Source organism: Bidens hawaiensis, unplaced genomic scaffold (genome assembly GCF_021521415.1).
Source record: "Bidens hawaiensis isolate Kalapana, Puna unplaced genomic scaffold, B.hawaiensis_p1.1 tig00016945_1, whole genome shotgun sequence".
In the NCBI taxonomy this organism is placed as follows: Eukaryota; Viridiplantae; Streptophyta; class Magnoliopsida; order Asterales; family Asteraceae; genus Bidens; species Bidens hawaiensis.
Genome location: NW_027492568.1, coordinates 146536 through 165267, shown reverse-complemented (window position 1 = coordinate 165267; position 18732 = coordinate 146536). Strand labels below are relative to the sequence as shown.

General features: G+C 39.8%; 1 pseudogene; it reads left to right on the top strand.

Annotated features, from left to right (window-relative positions):
• The first annotated feature begins 13379 nt into the window (after positions 1-13379).
• Positions 13380-18519, top strand: LOC143552585 (uncharacterized; annotated as a pseudogene).
• The last annotated feature ends 213 nt before the right edge of the window (positions 18520-18732 follow it).

The following is an 18732-nucleotide window of genomic DNA, read 5'->3' as shown; positions in this document are numbered from 1 at the left end:
TCCTTCGAAACAATGAAGCTAGTCGCGCAATACCCCCAGGAAAAATGTCCCCCAATTGGGAGGGACCTTATCAAATTTCAGAAGATCTGGGGAAAGGCGCGTACGCTTTAAAAGATTTGAACGGAAAAAAGATACCGCGCGCGTGGAACGCGGCACAACTTAGAAAATGCTTCATGTAAAAAGTTCAAATTTGTAATCAAGGCTTTTAAGCCATCATGAATGCTGATTCGCGCTATCTTTCAATATTGGTTCTATTACCTTTGCATACATGTTTCACACTTCCTTTATTAAATTGGAACAATATGACAACATTATATTGACTTCAAAACAAAATAAAGCGAAGTAAAACATACATGCGCGAGCCTTAGCTCAAACACGTTAATGAGTCTTAACTCTAAAATCGTCAGGGCCTTAGCCCAAAACAAAGAGCCTTAGCTCAAAACACTCACATACATCCATCTTACACCCCGCGCAGCCTGATCATAAAAATCCTTAAACAAAACTAAGGCAAAGTACATGCCATATCATGTTAAGGTCTCAGGTCGAGGCCGCGCGCGGAACCATAGTGGATATCTGAGTAACACAAGCTGACATGTAATGGCTAAACTCATACTTCCATACCGCGTGACACCAACGCGCGAAAAAGAAATAACGAAAAATTAGCGTGCATGTCAGCATGAGCAAGATACTGCGAGAGCCACAAACAAAATAGAACAGAGGTTAAGTGAATAATTTCCTTACAACCTTGTTCTTATTTTAACGTTCAAGCATATCTTATATCTATACAACCAAACATGAAGAGATGAATGGAAATGCGCAAGATACGAAAAGGAGATAACAAGTTTCATTTCATTGGATCGAAATTTACAAGTATGATGAGTTACAAACTACAAGTATAAAAGATAAATATACAAAATTTGATGAAGGGCTTCTCAAGTCTCCACGTCGACGTCAGCCGCTTCATCATCCTCATCATCTCGCGCAGCATCTGGCGCGGTCTGCTCTTCATCTCCGAACTGACCATAGTCAAGTTCTTCCTCCTCATTGGAGTCTTCGATCACAACGGTGTCACGAGCAGATTCTTTCGCCGCGCCAGAGCCGCTGGCAGGGGCAACATCCCCCGCGCCACCATCATCGCCACCAGCCCTCTCGCAATCATCAAGCAACTTCTTTAGTGCGCCGAGGTCGGGCTGGTCAGCAAGCGCAGCGATCTGTAAATCATTAGAAAAGTAATGAGTACAAACACTTAGAAAAGTTAGTAAAGTAAAACTCATTAAGATCAAGGTACCTGCATAAGGATGGGGATGGGAGTATTCATATACTTTTCCCCCACCGCGGCCATGTCCGCGCAGGCCGCATCGAACTTGTAAGGGTACTCGGATGGGTTCTTCCTCAACATGCCATACTCATACCCATCCGTAAACCCTTCAGCTCGGCCCACCAAACGCGCGGCGGCATTGCAGTCCATCACAAGGGCTTGAAACTCGGCGGAATATTTCATCGCCAAAGCGCAGCGAGCCATGCCCTGTGACACCAGCCATTGGCGATCCTGCGCGAGGCCAGCAACAGACGTCTCGAGGGCAGGAACCTGAGAGTTTAATAACTCAACAGTTTCCTTAGCCTTTTTTAGTTCCTCCTTGTCAGACGCTGCTGCCGCCAAAATTTTTTCTTTCTCCGCCTGCGCAGCACCAAGTGCTTCCTGGCTGGACGCCGCCGTGGCCAAGGCCTCATCTCTATCGGCCTGCGCGGCCGCCAAATCCCTTTTCAGGCGCGCAACCTCGCTCTCCAACGATGATTTCTCAGTAATACTCTTGATGATAGCTTGGTCACGCGCCTCGGCCTGCTGTTCCAAGACACGCACTCTGCGCGCGTACTTGGCAACTTCGGCCTCCGCCAACTGCTGCTTCTCCCGCGCAGCCTGGAGCTCATGCCCGCGCTTGATGTATGCGGTGTTGGCACTTGCTCGGTTTTCACTGAGCTCCGCCTGGAGTTTCTCAGCTCGCGCGCGAGCATCAGACAGGTTCCAGGCGGCCACCTTAGCCTCTCGCTGGGCTTCCACAAGAGCGTCGCGTACTTTAATATAATCACGACGAAGCTCTTGGGAAGCAGCGAAAAAAGCCGACCCAGCGAAAACATGGTCGTTCAGCAAGTCCGCGCGAGTGCGCTCCTCTTGATACCTCCTTTCAGTAGGAGGCACGGCATGAGCCCAGAAGTCCTCGCATACGCCCATGGATTGAAAGGAACTTTCTTCATTAATATTCCATCTCGGGCGGTAAACGTGGTCACCTTCCTGCAAAAATGTAAGAAAAGTTCTAAGTCATAAAACATACTTATAGGGAGATACGCGCAGCGGACCAACAAATCAATACATACCTGCGGGGATGAAGCAGGAAAGTCAGCGCCAGCCCCACCAGAGGTCTGCGCTGCGAACACTTGCGGCATCGCAGGGCTGGCGCGATCTCCTAAGGAGTCTTCACCTTGAACCCCCTCGTCCTCCTCGTCTCCTTCAACAGGCCTCTTCTGCTGCGACCTGGAAGGCTCCAAACCAGCCTCGCGGGGAGGGCTACGTGCAGGAGGAGGCGAAGGAGGTCTCGACGCCGCCAGTTCGGCGCGCAACACCGTCTCCTGCTCCTTGGTAATCCCAATAAGGGGAGACTCAGCACTAGCAGGAGCAGGACCAGAACCAGTGGCGCCAGAAGCGGCGCCAGGAGTATCACCAGCAACTGTTGCGCCAGCTACAACTCCTATGAACAAATAAACAAGGAAAAATTGTTTATGACTGACTTCAAAGAGAAAAATTCATAAGACATATGTGCAAAAACTTACCTTGGCGCAATTCTGTTCGCGCATCGAACATCGCCATAAAATCCATTCTACCCTTCTCAGAGGGTAGAACAGGGGACTTCGATGGAGTCCCCGGCGCAGCCGTGGCACCTTGGGGCGCCGGCGGCTGATCTGTTACCGTCGCTGCCTCTGCAAACATTTAAAGGAGCAAAGGTTTAATAACAATTCAGCCAGATGAAGATAAATAAAGTATACCTGTTGCAGGCGCGGCACTGCTTCTCTCGTCAGCCGCGCGAAAGGAGGAGGCGACGCCACCATACCTCAAGTGGACAGGAGGTCTGCCCACTCTCACAGGCAGAGAACTTAAAGAAACCTTTGTGGTTTCCTTAGGTCTCTTCGTTTGAGCATGGGGATGAGCGACAGGGGTGTCCTCTTTCTTCTGTTTCTTACTGGCCCCTGCGCCAGATTTCCCCTTAGCTTTGCGCTTTAGTAGAGGCGCCTCCTCTTCCTCCTCCTCCTCCTCTTCCGCGAGCTCTAGCTCGTAGTTTTCAAGCGCATCTACAAAAACAAGCGACAGAACTGTTAATAAGCTTGGGTCTTCTAAAGGAATGAGCAAGAGTGCGAAGGCTTACCAGGCGCGTCACCGTCAAAGTCAAAATCCAGATCCACTGGGATGAACATGTCATCGAAGCGATCCGGGAAACCAACCTCCCCAATGCCAAGTTCGACGGAGCCGCCCTCCACATGTTCATCATAAGCGGCAAGGATGTAATCCTTGGTGACTGCGCAAAGACGAGTTAAATGATATCAGCAAAAGAAGGATGTTAGCGCAATAAAAAAAAAAAAAAAAAAAAAAAAAAAAAAAAAAAAAAAAAAAAAAAAACTTACACAACCCGTCGACTTGGATAACGGGCTCAAGCGCGCTGTCGGCCCAGAGCCTGCTCATGCCGACCCCAACCAGCGCCTCCTCGCAAATTTTCTTCGCGGGGGATGGTTCGGCGGTCAGTTTCTTAACCCATGCGCCAGTTGGGTTCTTGAGGACACCCTCATCCGCAGGCGCAGAAGTGATAGAGCGCATAGTCATACGGATGGGGATCACACCGGCCTTAATGTAAAAAAACCTCTCTGACCAGTCATGAAGGCTCTTGAATGAAACAGTGGAGCACTTCACCTTCTGACTGCGAGGAATAAAAGAGATCCAATTGTCTTGGATCTTGGCCTTATAGAAATATTGAAAGCGCCGAGGAGTGGGTTCCTCGCGCTGGGATTTGCACATGAACTCAAAGTGAGTCACGCGCACGAGTCCAAACGGATGGACTTGGGATATGTGAATCCCATAGAACTTCAACAGTGCACCCACAAACCTTGTCATCGGGAGACGAAGGTTGCAGTGGGTAAAAAAGTGGCTATATAGGGATATATAGCCGGCAGGCGGGTTCGCCGCCGTTTGCCCGGACCTAGGCAACATGCAGCCAAACAGGGTGGGAAACCCCTGAGAGGTGATGAGGTTGTCGAGATCCGCCTGCTTCAATTTGCAGGGGATTTCATTCCACCTTTTGGTGGCCTTGGTCCTCCCTACTTCCTCCGATGTGGTTTCAACAACCTTCTTCCCCTTCCCCTTTTGCTTCAATGTCGACATCACCACAGATTTCACACGGCGTCTTCGAGAGGCAACGGAGGTGATTGAAGGGCTAGACGAGTATGAACTATCAGACATACAACTGTAATAGCCGATAATCGAGGATTCGAATCGATGTAAACACTCAAATCAGAATGTGAAAGCAGGAATTCGAATTTGAACAACAATAAAGATGAGCATAAAAATTTCCTAAGGGCCTGCTTTTATAGGACCAGGAGAGAGAAAAATGGCAGCTGATCGGATTCCACGCGCCCCCACTCGCAGGTGCAAGCCAACGAAGGAGTGACACGTGTCCCTAACAGCTGTGTGAGGGGACATAAAATTGTAACCGACCTGCCACGGCACAGTGACGCGCCCCCACTCGCAGGTACTAACCAATGCGAGTGCAACACGTGTTCAGGACAGCTGTGAGGGGACGTGAAAGGCAACTGTAGCACCTCGAGCACACGAAACCTCTGACACGTTTACGGCGCACGTCACCACCAACCAACCACGTGTTTGGACCTTTGATTTTCGACAAAACCCCCTATAAATGGACAATTCAGTGAGTCTAATATCTATCTTACCACGCTCGCGCGAGATAAGACACACATTAGACTGGGGGGGCTTGAAGAGGTATGTACCCGCCTCAACACCAAGCAAGGCGGGTCAACCCACAAGATAAAGACATTATGAAGGCACAAAGCCAAAACCCAGGCGCATGGCGCATACAAAACATGCTCAGGCATCATATGCTCGCGCATCACATATGCGCGCGGCGCATATCGCATGCTCTTGCACATCACATATGCTCGCGCGTCACATATGCGCATGGCGCACCAGCGCGTGGCGCATATCACACGCTCGTGCATATCACACCTGCGCATGAAATATCTGCGCGTGAGAATAAAAAGAAGACTTCGCGCATCCTCAGGATGGGCGCATATCACACGTGCACATAATCAACCTCGTCCTTATCCAAATCAGGATTAGGGCAACCTTGATTGTGCACGTCAGACAATCTTCTAGAAGGCATCTTTTTAAGGAGTAAGAATATGCTGATGTTGACAGCTGCCAAATGAAAGGTCGACAACTCAGCATGACACATGTGCTACCACATGATTACAACCAACGAGAAAGCGCCAGGTGTCCCAGAGGACACATGGCGCAGTGCGATTGGAGGAGGCCAACGAGGCTGAGCCCAACCAGTGGAAACCCTAGCACTATAAATACAGCATCAACTCCACTTTGATGACACATTCATTCACACTCAATCATTGACAGTTACAAGCAGTGATATCACATTCAATCATATTGAATTATATTCACTCACAGTCAGTTACAGAAAAACACACAGTCACACAAATCAAGAGTATTCAGCGATTCAGCAATACTCTTGAGATTCACTTACATACAACATTATTATCTTCTCCAAAAGATACTGATTCTCACGCCAGAGGGTTACCCCAAAGAGGACCCCTCTGTCCCTTTCTGAGGGGTAAGTAACGGCGCTGTTCATTTTGTAGGTGGAAGAACTCGGATCCAGAAGAACCATCGGTAAAATAGTTTAATCACACCCGAGGAAAGTAGATCTGCTACCAGTGAGTAGATCCACGTTTCTTCACTTCACACAACTCATCCACCACCACATCTTTATAATCCTTATCATCTTTACACTCCTCACTTGTGCTTAACCGACCATCCGGATGAACCAAAATATAGCGATTTCTTGGAGAAATCCATGAATAATGACCTTGTAATCACATCCTTTTCACCCTTATCTTCTTCATTTGATTCAGCAATAATCTCATTAAGCATCTAAACATTAAAAAAAACAAATTAAATAGAACCGATAAGGATACCATAAATGTATTGTAAACAAATAGTAATTATCTTACTAACACATATACATATATCTACAGCTATGATAGATATTCATGTATGATATGTCTATTTATGCACACGAAATACATACAACTTTCGTAAGCGATGCTACCTGAGATGCGTATTAGGGGAAACAAAACTTGTGGCCTCAACAGAAGAAATAAGCCTATGAATTAACTCTATCTTTACAGCTGTAAGAACCATGCTCTTCTCATTTTGTAGTCCGTCTCTTGGACCAACTTCCACTATCTTGACATAATTTGCCTATGACCAAAAACAGGTTTGGTTTAAAACGGCTTCTAAGCAAAGTAGGTTTGGGTCAAAACGGGTTTTTGAGTAAAATAGGTATGTGTCAAAATGGGTGCTGACCTAAATTGTGGATTTTGAAGTTGATTTTGGATAGTAATTTGTACGTGGATGTTAGTTTGAGCAAGTATTTGTTTGTTAGCAGTTACATATTTAATATATAGTATATAGTGTATATTAAAAAAAATCTGATTTGACCTTTTCTTACTGAAGCATCCTCAACGTCGCTACACTTGGAGGAGTTTCATGGTGTCGAATTTGGAACTTTAAGCGGTTTACTGTCCTCTTTATTAACTGTGTGTAGGTAGATATGCCTTGCATTATAGCTTTTTAGTGATATTATGATAACTTGGTTAAACTATATGATGCTACTGAAATTTAGGATTTTTAGAGCATGAAGCGAACGTAATCGAGATATTTAAATAAAGTTAATCTTTTCAGCTACTAACAGCCATAGCTTTGCTGAAAGAGCGAGTGACCAAATCATTGTTTTTTTATTTAGTTTATGCTTTGTAAAATAACATGTGTATAAATCTTATGATGATTTGATTTTGTGATATGATAGGCCATAAGGGAGATAATGAAAAAGAAAATGCTATATTTGCAAGACTTGGTTCCGGGGTGCAATAAACTCACCAACAAGACTGCAGTGCTTGATGAAATCATTACTTATTAGTTATGTTCAACGCCTACAAAGTGTAGGGCCAATATTATATATTGTTTTTAGGATTGTATATGTTGTTTTAATTTGCTTTAGTCGGTGTAGTACGTACTCGATATGTTTATTTTGTAAGTTTATTATGTGAAGTTTGGAGAAATAGGGACCATATAAAAGGGTCACTTACCCATTTCTCCACAACCTAACTCCTCCAACCCTTTTCACAACTCTCTTGGAAATAAAAGAAGTTCTCTCACTTCATCTTTTTCTCTCTATTAGAATAACAAAACTAAGATCCGAGATCCGAGTGTCGTTGGTGATTTCCGCTGACCAACAACACGGATTGATCCGAGTCAAGTCTTGAGATCCATCTAGAGGACCTACAAGTGGAATTAGAGCTTTCGGCTCGACTTTTTGTGGTTTTCGGGTCAAACTTTTCGGGTTTTGATCTTAGTTTTTTGTTGGATTTGAGGTTGATTTCGTGTTACCACTTTTGGAGTCCCTTACACCTTAGAAATACACGAGAATCACCAAATCTTTAGGATTGTAAGTTTTTGTGTCTGAACTCAGTTTCAGTTTAAAACTCAAATCTAGGCCGATTTAGAGGTTTTTAGACTAAAGTATTTGTGACTTTTTGGAAGTTTAGGCGTTTTATTCTTAAAAAAAATAAAAAATAAAAAATAAATCGCATCGGGTACTGTAGCAGTCGCATCGCCGGGGGGTACTGTAGCAATCGCATCCGGGTACTGTAGCAATCGCTTCGCACGGTACTGTAGCAATCGCTTTGCATCGGGTACTGTAGCAACTCATGTGAAACACTGTAACGACTCATGCAATCATGTAACAAGTTTATGGGTGTTCGTTGTTCGATTTAAAACCGTAAAACCGTTCTAGCTGGTCAATCGCTTGATTTCAATGTTAGTTTTTTCCATTAACTTCTAGCCGGTCGTTTTTGGTTTTCGACGAAAACCCGTTGCTAATGGTTATGCCCATGGTTTAAGTTTGGCCTTCATACTTTTTGTGAAGCCGTTACAAATTCGTACAACATTAATTTGAGTTGATTTTATTGCTTTGTTTTTGTAATGTGAGTTGTATAAATGGAGGACTGAATTTGTAATTTCAGAATTTATAAACTAAAACATAACATGGGTTATACTTTAATGCATATATTTATGTGTTTAAACATTTTATTGATTTATAGTTACATATTTGAATTGTATAATAATGCTTTAGTGACTTGTACATTATAAACCGTACCTCATTATAGAATAAATTTTATATGGAAACGTCGACAAAAATAAGTACGATGCATCGGTAATCTCTGTTTTTTCCTTAAACGTAATATATTTAGAGATATAGAAGAAAAATAAGAAAATATATAAACCTACCAAATAAATGAGTAAAGATGAGGGGTAAAAGTTGCAACAATTTCTTAAATTTACAAAAGGTTAGTAAAGTTTAAGGGCCAATTTTGTAACTATTTTCTAACAAATTGAATTTACGTAAAAGATATTTTGTAGTGGACAACTTTGCCCCTATGCTACATGCTTTATAGGGTGTACATAAAGCTTTGAATATTGTAAATTACTTAAAAACCTAATGTCTTAATTTGCCCATTAGTGCTACATTATATATGGTATAGACAGATGGTCGTACGATGCGGCGGGGAACGAAAATTCTAGTAATCATGTAAAAAATATGGATGTTCAAGGTTCGTTGGAAAACCTTAAAAACGTTTAAACCGATCATCACTTTTGGTCAGCTGGTTTCAGAATGTTCAAATCATAACAAACGGTTTGGTTTATGCTTTATACTGAAAATTGGTCATATAAAACCGGGCCGGTCGGTAAACTTATTATTGAAGCTTAATGTGTGAAACCAAACCATTAGTAACGATTCAGTTTGAATTTTCAACGATTCAGTTTCGGTTTTCAATGAAAAAAATATGAACCGACGGTTTGACTTATTGCTTAACTTAGAAGCTGTTAAAACTGAATTGTGAACACCCAAACGTAACATCCTAATTTTAATTGGAATAAACTATAGCAATACCATACCCAAATTAAAGATAATAAAATGCTCATTTTTATGGTGTAATTTTCTTAAAATAATATTAACATATGAAAAAGTTACGGCCACTGGAAAATCGTTGGTGAGAAGTTGGTTAACAATTAAATTTAAAAGAAATACATTGGTAAAAATGAAGGTCCAAAGTTGTAACTATTTCTTAAATTTACAAAAGCTGAGTAAAGTTGAGGGGATAATGTTGTAACTATTTATACACATATTTTTTAATGAACAAGTTTGTTCTTATCTTACATGCTATATAAGGTGTGCATTATGCATCATAAGTTGTAAATTACTTAAAAAAGAGATGTCTTAATTTGCCCATGACTTATGTATTATATATAGTATAGATATATTAAATATGTAACTGCTAACAAACAAATACTTGCTCACACTAACATCCACGTATAAATTACTATCCAAAATCAACTTCAAAATCCACAATTTAGGTCAGACCTATTTTGACACGTACCTATTTTACTCAAAAACCTGTTTTGACCCAAGCCTACTTTGCTCAGAAGCCGTTTTAAACCAAACCTGTTTTTGGTCATAAGTCATAACCCGTTTTGATGGAGCATAATTTCCTCAGACCCCGTTACGACTGAACATACTTTGGTCAGCAATATGTTTTAACCCGAAACAAACAGGTGCAATTGACCAACATCTAAATTAGGCATTTAATCAAATACGTGGTGTGCATGATTGAATCAACCAATCTACTACTCCTACATGGTAGATTCAAAACGAATTTCAATTGTATGATAAGGGTTCATGCCGCTTACTATCAATCACACGCAAAGAAGCCAAATTTATGATTAGGTATTGTTAAGTTTCGTCATAACCATCTGTAAATTATATTTGATTCGAATCAAACATAAAAAACTGAGACATCATCCATTGATTTAAATAGTAAATCAGTGCAAATAATTAAACCGTTAGGGTTTGAGAGGAGAAGTAGGAGCGAGAGAAGATGCGACTGGGATAACTTGTGGGAAAATCACTAACGTGAGAGAGAGAGAGAGAGAGGGGGGGGGGGGGGGAGAGGGAGGGAGGAGATGTGGACGGTGGCTAAATTTTTTATTAGGGTTAAGGGAAGTTGGATATTATGACCCGTGTAAGTTGTTCGGGTCAAGTCGGGCGAAATGCATAAGAGCTCAGTATTCAGGACAATTAGACCCTCCATATAGACTTCCAAGTTTACATGTTTCGTTTTTACAATTTCCTTTTCATGAAATGATAAAATGAAAAATATGTTGTTCCTGAGAATCGAACACACTGCCTTACTTTTAAAATGTTTGTGGCATACCAACTTAACTAGGATGAATTGATATTAGCCTTTTCTTTTTCTTAATTGTTATAGATTCACAACATTCCATTTTGTTTTATTTTTTAACCTCCCGTGTATTACACGAGCTCTATCCTAGTGAAGCAATATGGCGGCTTGACAGGGGGTGGGGACGACATGTAGGATTTTATGGTAGGCAATTTTATAGATAGTTAGATATTAATACTATTTAAAAAGCAGTGATTACATTTAGGGCTGTCATAACATGTCAGACACGACATGATAAAACACAATGACCTGTGGTACTAAAAAGACACGATAACTAATCGTGCCATTTTTTTCAAACACGAACACAAACCTGTTTAGTTACATTACATGTTAACCTGTTACGATCTGTTAAGGGACCTGTCTAAACATACGATGAATAATACATGTGCATTGAAACAAAAAGTTTCAAAACAAGCATAAACTCTTAATTAATACATAATCCATAACATATTTGAAAAAAAAAACAACAATCTTTAACATATATGAAACAAAAAATCACAAATCCATAACATACCTGAAACAAAAAACCATAGAAGTAAATCATAACATCCATTAAAAATATAATAACGGGTTCTAACGGACATGAGTGAAATGCCGTATATAAAATATGACTTTAGGTTTAGAACTTTATGAGTGTATATTTATTTATTTCTTTAAATTAAAATTTACACATGTTACTAACAGGTTAATAGGTTTTTAACCTGTTAGGACACGAATTTTAACATATCTTAAGCATGTCAACCTTAAGACACGAAACTTGTTAAGCTCAAACCCAAACCTGTTAAAACCCGTATTGTGTCGTGTTGTGTTAACAGGTTTGCACCACAAATTGACAGCCCTAATTACATTGATACAGAAGGCAAACAAGATATATACAATAATCGTAATTAAAAGAAAAAGTGAGCCATTTCACCAGGTCAGCTGACTCAAGCTGAATACGAGCCATATAAGAACTCAGCTCCTGGCCCAAGTTGAAGATTACTGGCTGACCCAGTCCGAGTTTAAAGGCTTACGCCCAAATTAATGTTGGCTCCACATGCCTATCAAGGCTGGATCACTGGTTCAAACAGCGATTCTACTTAGACCAACCCCTTTGGTCACTGAAATAAATTAAATAAAAAGAGAAAATTCAACTAGAAGGAACGACCGTATTGATCAACCGACCGATAGTCGGTGACTTTTTAATTAAAATCTTAAACTCTTTTGGAAACATGGCATGTTATAATTGGTTGGTTAGATTTTTTTCAAATAAAATTTATTATGTTAAAATCTAGCACTATATAATTCAAAAAAATATACCAAACTTCATGAAAAGTAATTTTTGTTTTTATTCGTAGTGTATGATATTGACATACTTTCAAACTCCCTCCCGGTTTTTCATTTCTAATTTCTTTCATGACATCCTGATATAATTCTAGTTTTGTAAATATTTCAGTACAAAATTTATTTTCAAAATGGAGTTATTTTAAAAAGATATGTATTTTTTTTTTAAATGAGTTTGTGCCATGGATGCGGGTTAGTCCAGACTCCAGACAACCACGTTAAATCTACGTGTTTGTTTTAGTGCTTTCATGTGTGTTCCTTTAGTGTGTGTGCGAGTTCCTAATAAAGGATAATTCGTATAAACCAATTTTGAAATACATGATGCCTCGTTAAAGGATGATATCACTTTGAAGGACTTAATCATCATGGACCGAAAGTGAAACGGAGGAATTATCTAAAGTTACAAGCCGATGTTCTTAAAACAATGATGATCGTGGTCCATGGACCGACGAATCTTCCGGGTTTCTTTTGTATGATTATGCCACTTGACTGACATTTTTGTTAGATCATTATTGCTTCGTATTTTAGCTGTCTAAAATAATGTTAAATAAGCTATTGCCTGTAAATAGGGCTGTCAATTTATACACGAGACACGAATACACGACACGTACCTGCACGACCTTAACAGGTAACGGTAAGGCCTTAACATGTTTCGTGTACTAAACAGGTAGAAACGAATTTACCTGTTAATTTTCGTGTCTAAACATGTAAAATACCTGTTTACCTGTAAGTACCTGGTTAAATTTTTATAATTAAATATATATATAATATTATAATTATAAACTATTATTATCCCCAAACCCTAACTCAGGTTTCCCTTTCCACATTCAGATTTCAGATATCCACGTCCACTCCATAGCCGCCACCACTTCTCTGGACAAACCCCTCTCCGTCTGCCGTCCCTCTCCGGTGATTCCCTCGCCACCGCCGCCCCTCTCCGCCCGCCGGTGATTCCTCCGCTGCCACCACTTCCTCACCGGACTTTCTCCTCTCCGCTGTCAGAGCCGCCGCCGCCCGCTGGTGCTTCCTCTTACTTGGTAAGTTATTAATCTTTACCTACCTATTATTCCCTAAACAGATTGTCAAATATGTGTTACTAAACAGCTCTTATCGTGTATTACAAGTATTAACAGGTTCGTGTTCGTGTTTAGGATACAGGTACACGAAAAGTTTTCGTGTCGTGTTGTGTACAGGTATACACATATCGTGTTCGTGTCTTATCGTGTAGCCAGCCCTACCTATAAATATATTTGGACATTTATTTATAAGTCAACTGGTGTAGGTGCCAAGTAGCTTTCAAGGGGTTGTGCCCTGGGCAGGCTATTATTGGTTTCAGTTTTATTATGGCATTAACACTTAGCATTTCACATAGGCCTTAGTAGCCATATATTGTGCTTATTTTTGTAATGGAAGCTGAGAAGTCATCATTGCCTTTCCCGCAATCATTCCGCCAATTTTCACTTGATGAGATTCTAGTAGCCACACAGAACTTCGATGAGGCATTGGTTGTAGGAAAGGGCGGATTTGGGAAAGTGTATAAAGCTACTATCAATGTTGAAAATGGGGTAGCTTTTAGTGTAGCCATCAAGAGATTGGATTCCGGTTCCAACCAAGGAGTACCCGAATTTTGGGCTGAAATTGAGATGCTTACGAAGTTAAGGCACTGTAATCTTGTGTCTTTGATTGGTTATTGCAACGATAACGCAGAGATGATCCTTGTCTACGAGTTTATGCCAAATGGAACCCTTGACAGTCATTTGCACAAATATGGCACTAGTCTGAGTTGGGTACAACGCCTAGCGATAAGCATAGGTGCTGCAAGAGGATTGCATTACCTTCATACCGGAACAGGCACCCAACACGGAGTCATACGCCGAGATGTCAAAAGCTCAAATATTCTGTTGGATAAAGAATATGCTGCAAAAATTTCAGATTTTGGATTATCCAAAGTTGGCCCAATAAATGCATCACGTACCTATGTCAATACACTAATTAAAGGTACATTTGGCTATGTCGATCCCGAGTATTTTTTAACTGGGCGATTGACAAGGAAAACAGATGTGTTTGCCTTTGGTGTGGTATTATTCGAGCTGTTGTGCGGCAGGGCGGCACTGGATAGGAATCTTGATGAGGACGAGTGCAGTTTGGCAAAGTGGGCTCATGAATCTATTGAGAAAGGGAAAGTGAATGAGATCATTGATTTTAATATCAAGAGTCAGATCTCTCCAAAGTGTTTGAAGGTATATGTGCAGATTGCAGACCAGTGTCTGAGCAGCGAGTCAAAGAAACGCCCTAATATGGCAGAGATTGTGGTGGTTCTTGAGCTTTCACTAACATTACAAAATAAATTTGACAGCCGTGTAAAGCCTGCTGCAGGTGGCGTACTCTCAGTTGCCAGAATTCTTAAATGGTTCTTCATCTCACCTGAAGTCAAATCTGGTATATACACATACATACATTTCGTATATTCTATGAAAATATTTATTTACTTAACCTCATCATTTTCCCCGTAATAGCTCAAAATGATAGAAAGCCCTCAACTATCAATAAAGATACCATTGAACACAGTTCATCATCAAAAGAGGATCCTTTAAATCATGTTCCAGGTAGTGTATCATTTATTTGGTGATTTGGTATGCAAAGATCGATTTTAGGGGTTATATAAACTCAAATCTTGTATGTGTTTAATCATGGTGCCGTCAAATATTGTTTGCGTGTGAACGTATATGTGCTTGATGATTTGTCTCTGGTATATACACATACATACATTTTATATATTCCATGAAAATATTTTTTTTATTTAACCTCATCGTTTTCCTTTAACAGCTCAAATTGATAGAAAACCCTCATTGATCTTTGAAGATGCCATTGAACGCAGTTTATAATCAAAACAGGATCCTCTGAATCATATTCCAGGTAATGCATCATTTATTTGGTGATATGTTATCTTCAGTCCAATTTAGTCTTGCATGTATTTGATCTGGTGTCGTCAAATATTTGTTTGTGTATATATGTGTTTGATGATCGTCTCAGAGGATGGTGATAAGCTAAAGCTGCCAGCTTTTAAAGAGTTCACGCTAGATCAACTCAGAGCAGCAACTGGTGGGTTCTCCGTGATGAATATCGTGTCTGAGGATGGTGAAAACGCCCCCAATGTTGTCTATATACGAAAACTTGAAGATGATGATCGCTTGATAGCGATTAAGCGGTTCAGCAGATCACCTTGGTCAGTTGATTATGAATTCTTGGTACTCACCAATATCCATCTGTCTTTATCGAGTTTCGCGTTTCCACTCGTGTCTTAAATAAATCAGTTGTGGAACGAGTAAACAAAATCTAAATGCCCTTTGGTTCGTGAATTATCTCAAGAAGATGTTTTGCATTTCCCCCCTTAATGGGCTTAGTTAGTTTGGGATTTTGGGTGGTTAAACTTGTTATGTATGTCTGTGGGATAACTTTGATATTGTCCATATGCATGATTAATAACAGACAAATTAATTAGTTATGTGTTAATTGGATTTTTAGGATGAAGCAAAAGCTGTTGGACAACTTAGGAGCCAAAGATTAGCCAATCTGTTGGGATGGTGTTTTGAAGGAGATGAAAGATTGTAGTGGCGGAGTTCATGCCTCATGGGAACTTACCCAAATATCTATTTCATTGTTTGTTCTTTATCAAGTCTCATTGCAAACTTTCATCACTTATAACCAACTTATGATGTATAACTTAATTTAGGGGATAGACAACCATTAAAATGGGCAATGCGGTTACGGGTTGCTCTGTATTTGGCACAAGCTTTTGATTACTGCAGCAGCAAAGGAAGGGCTCTGTATCACGACCTTAATGCTTCTAGAGTCTTGTTTGATCAGGTAACCTCACATTATTTAATTTAGGAAAATTGGATTAGCCAGTAATAATCTCAACTAACATTTTGACCGGTGGCAATCCCAGCTTTTAATTATGTTACAGACAACAATCCCGGTCTAACAAATCACTAACTCTGTTAGTTATGTTATTTTAGGTTAGTGTGAAATAATCGAAATACCCTTGCTAACAAAATATATAATAATAATAATAATAATAAAGTAGAAAAAATATAATGAGCCCCTCCCTAGCCTTTGCCGACTACTCCATCGTCTCCGGCAAGACTCCAGCCATGCTCGTTTTTCCGGCAAGTTTCAAAAGACTCCATCGATCCTTGAGGTTTATTTCATTGTACCAATTATATGTTTTCAATTTAAGCCAAATGTGTTATCAATTAAAAAGCATAAATCCCCAAATTTAACACCATAAATATAAAATCCTTGAGGTTCTTTCTCAAACTGAAAACCTTCCTGTTGTTGATTTAGATATATCATTAACCTCAGAAGGAAGCCGATGTGAAACAGACTGTTTAGACCAGAAAATGGAAGTCGGTGAAGGAGGTGGAGAGGTGTGTTGCGGCGGCGGCGGTTGCTGGTGTAAGTTCCCCTTAAAACGAGCCTCACACCTTCAATTGATTCCCTGCCGAAATCAAAATTGTAACCAATTGGGTTTTGAAACAAATCAACGCAGTCGGCGTCGTTTAACTCCATCATGTAACCCATTTCACCCAATACCAACGATTTGGGAGTCGAGGATCTTTTCAATTACCGACTCAGAATCCGTGATCTACTAAAGCTTATTTGGGATTTGGTGGTCTGGTCATAATTGTATCAGTTATGGTTGCCAGAGAAGATGGAGTCGCCGGCAAAGGCTAGGGGAACGGATTCGTTGTGTTCTTTCTACTTTTTTATTAGTTACCTGCGTTAAATCTTTCTTTCTTTTTTGTTAGTGAGGGTATTTCAGTCACTAAGCTAAAATAACATAACTAACGGAGTTAGTGATTTTTTAGACCGGGATTGTTGTCAGTAACAAAATTGAAAGTTGGGATTGCCACCAGTCAAAATGTTAGTTGGGATTAGAGGTGGCAATATGAGTGGGTTGGGTTGGATTTGGGTGATAGGTTAGAATGGGTTTGGGTCAGGATGGATTTTTAAAATAGAGGGTTAGGATGGGTATAAAGTTAATCCATCTTGACCCAAGTAAAGGTTAAAATGCAAAGGGTTTCAAAAAATATTCAAAAAATTTAATAAAAAATTAATTAACTCGAAATATAAATAAAAAGCGCAAAAACTAAAATAACTAAAATGTCTCCCCCGTCGTCCTCGTTCATAAAAAAAAACTCGGGTTTGTCTCGGTTCAGGTTCGTTTTTTTTCACTTCGGTTTTGCTTTTTTTTCATTTCGGTCGGTTTCGGTATATGTTCGGTTTCAGTGATTTGTTTTCAATTTCTCAGTTTCTATTTGGTTCCGTGGGTTTTGTTTGAAATAAAATTGGATAAAGCTTGTTTTAGTCCATTCTAACCCATAAACAAACCCATTCTAACCTATAACCAAAAGTCACTAGGATTTTCCCAACCTATCTTGACCTTCTTGCAAAATTCTTTTGATTCATCCTGACCCATCTTAATTTTAAAAGTTATCTAAATTGACCAAAAACAACTCATTTGGGTTTGTTTTGTCACCTTTAGTTGGGATTATTACTGGTCAATGGTTAATAGTTTGGATTATTGAAATCCAATTTTCCTTTAATTTATTTAATTAGTATTATTATGCTAGCTATGATTTTAAAAAACAGAATTATTGGGAATAAAATCTTTAAATGAAGAGGTTGTGTGTATTAGAAATACTGTGGGTGAATTTAAACCCAGATGACTTGGTCTCCTTTTACTAAGCTTTTTTATTTGACCGTTTTAAGATAAAATAAACTTCCTTATCTGTCTTGTGTTCTTATTATCGTACATGGTAGGAATGTAATCCAAGGCTCTCGTCTTTTGGCCTAATGAAAAATAGACAAGATGGAAGATACTATGGAATGGACTTAAGTTTCAGCCCTCCAGAATATTTTAAAATGGGTATTACACTTTGGTCATAAAAAATAAATAGTTTAAATAGATTTTGTAGGTAAAGTTAATTTTGTTAATTTTCTTGTTTGGCAGGTATTGGAGTGACTGCAGAAGGTGTAATTTACAGCTTCGGTACTATACTACTTCAACTTGCGAAAAACATTACCCCGAACCACGTAAGTTCATTCGAGCTTTAGTTGCGTATTAGAACTGGAATTTTAGTCACTTATTAACATTTTGATAAACAAATTCTGCTTCTGGACATTTAGAGTTGAATAATCAGTTTAGACAGTCAGTCCATTTCACAAATAATAATTTTACAGATTCATACATCTAATTATCTTATTCTGCCCTCGGAATGCACAACCAAACACCCCCTAAAGCTTTGTGTAGCTGCATATAAACTAAGCCATGATTCGTTAAGCACTTTATGTTTGCAGGTCCAATATTTAATAGAAGGGAATGATTTTGAGATACTAACTGATTCATATTTAGAGGGCAATGTCTCTAAAGATGATGCAACTGAACTAATAAGAATTGCATCACATTGTTTGCAATACGAACCTCAAGAGAGGCCGAATGCCGCGCTGGTTGTGGCTGCCCTTACTCCTCTTCTGAAATAAACAGAGGTAAGTTCACTTATTACTCCTATCATGCACACTAAATATAATAACCCGGAATGCTTCTAAGATAGTAATAGTCTAATAACTCTAAAATTTTAGAAATTGTATACGAATACTTATATTTGAGTTTTGATATTTTTTCTTATGTTTCAATTAGAATCTATTACGAGGAAACAATTAATAATTTAAATAAAGTACGTCACATAGAAACAT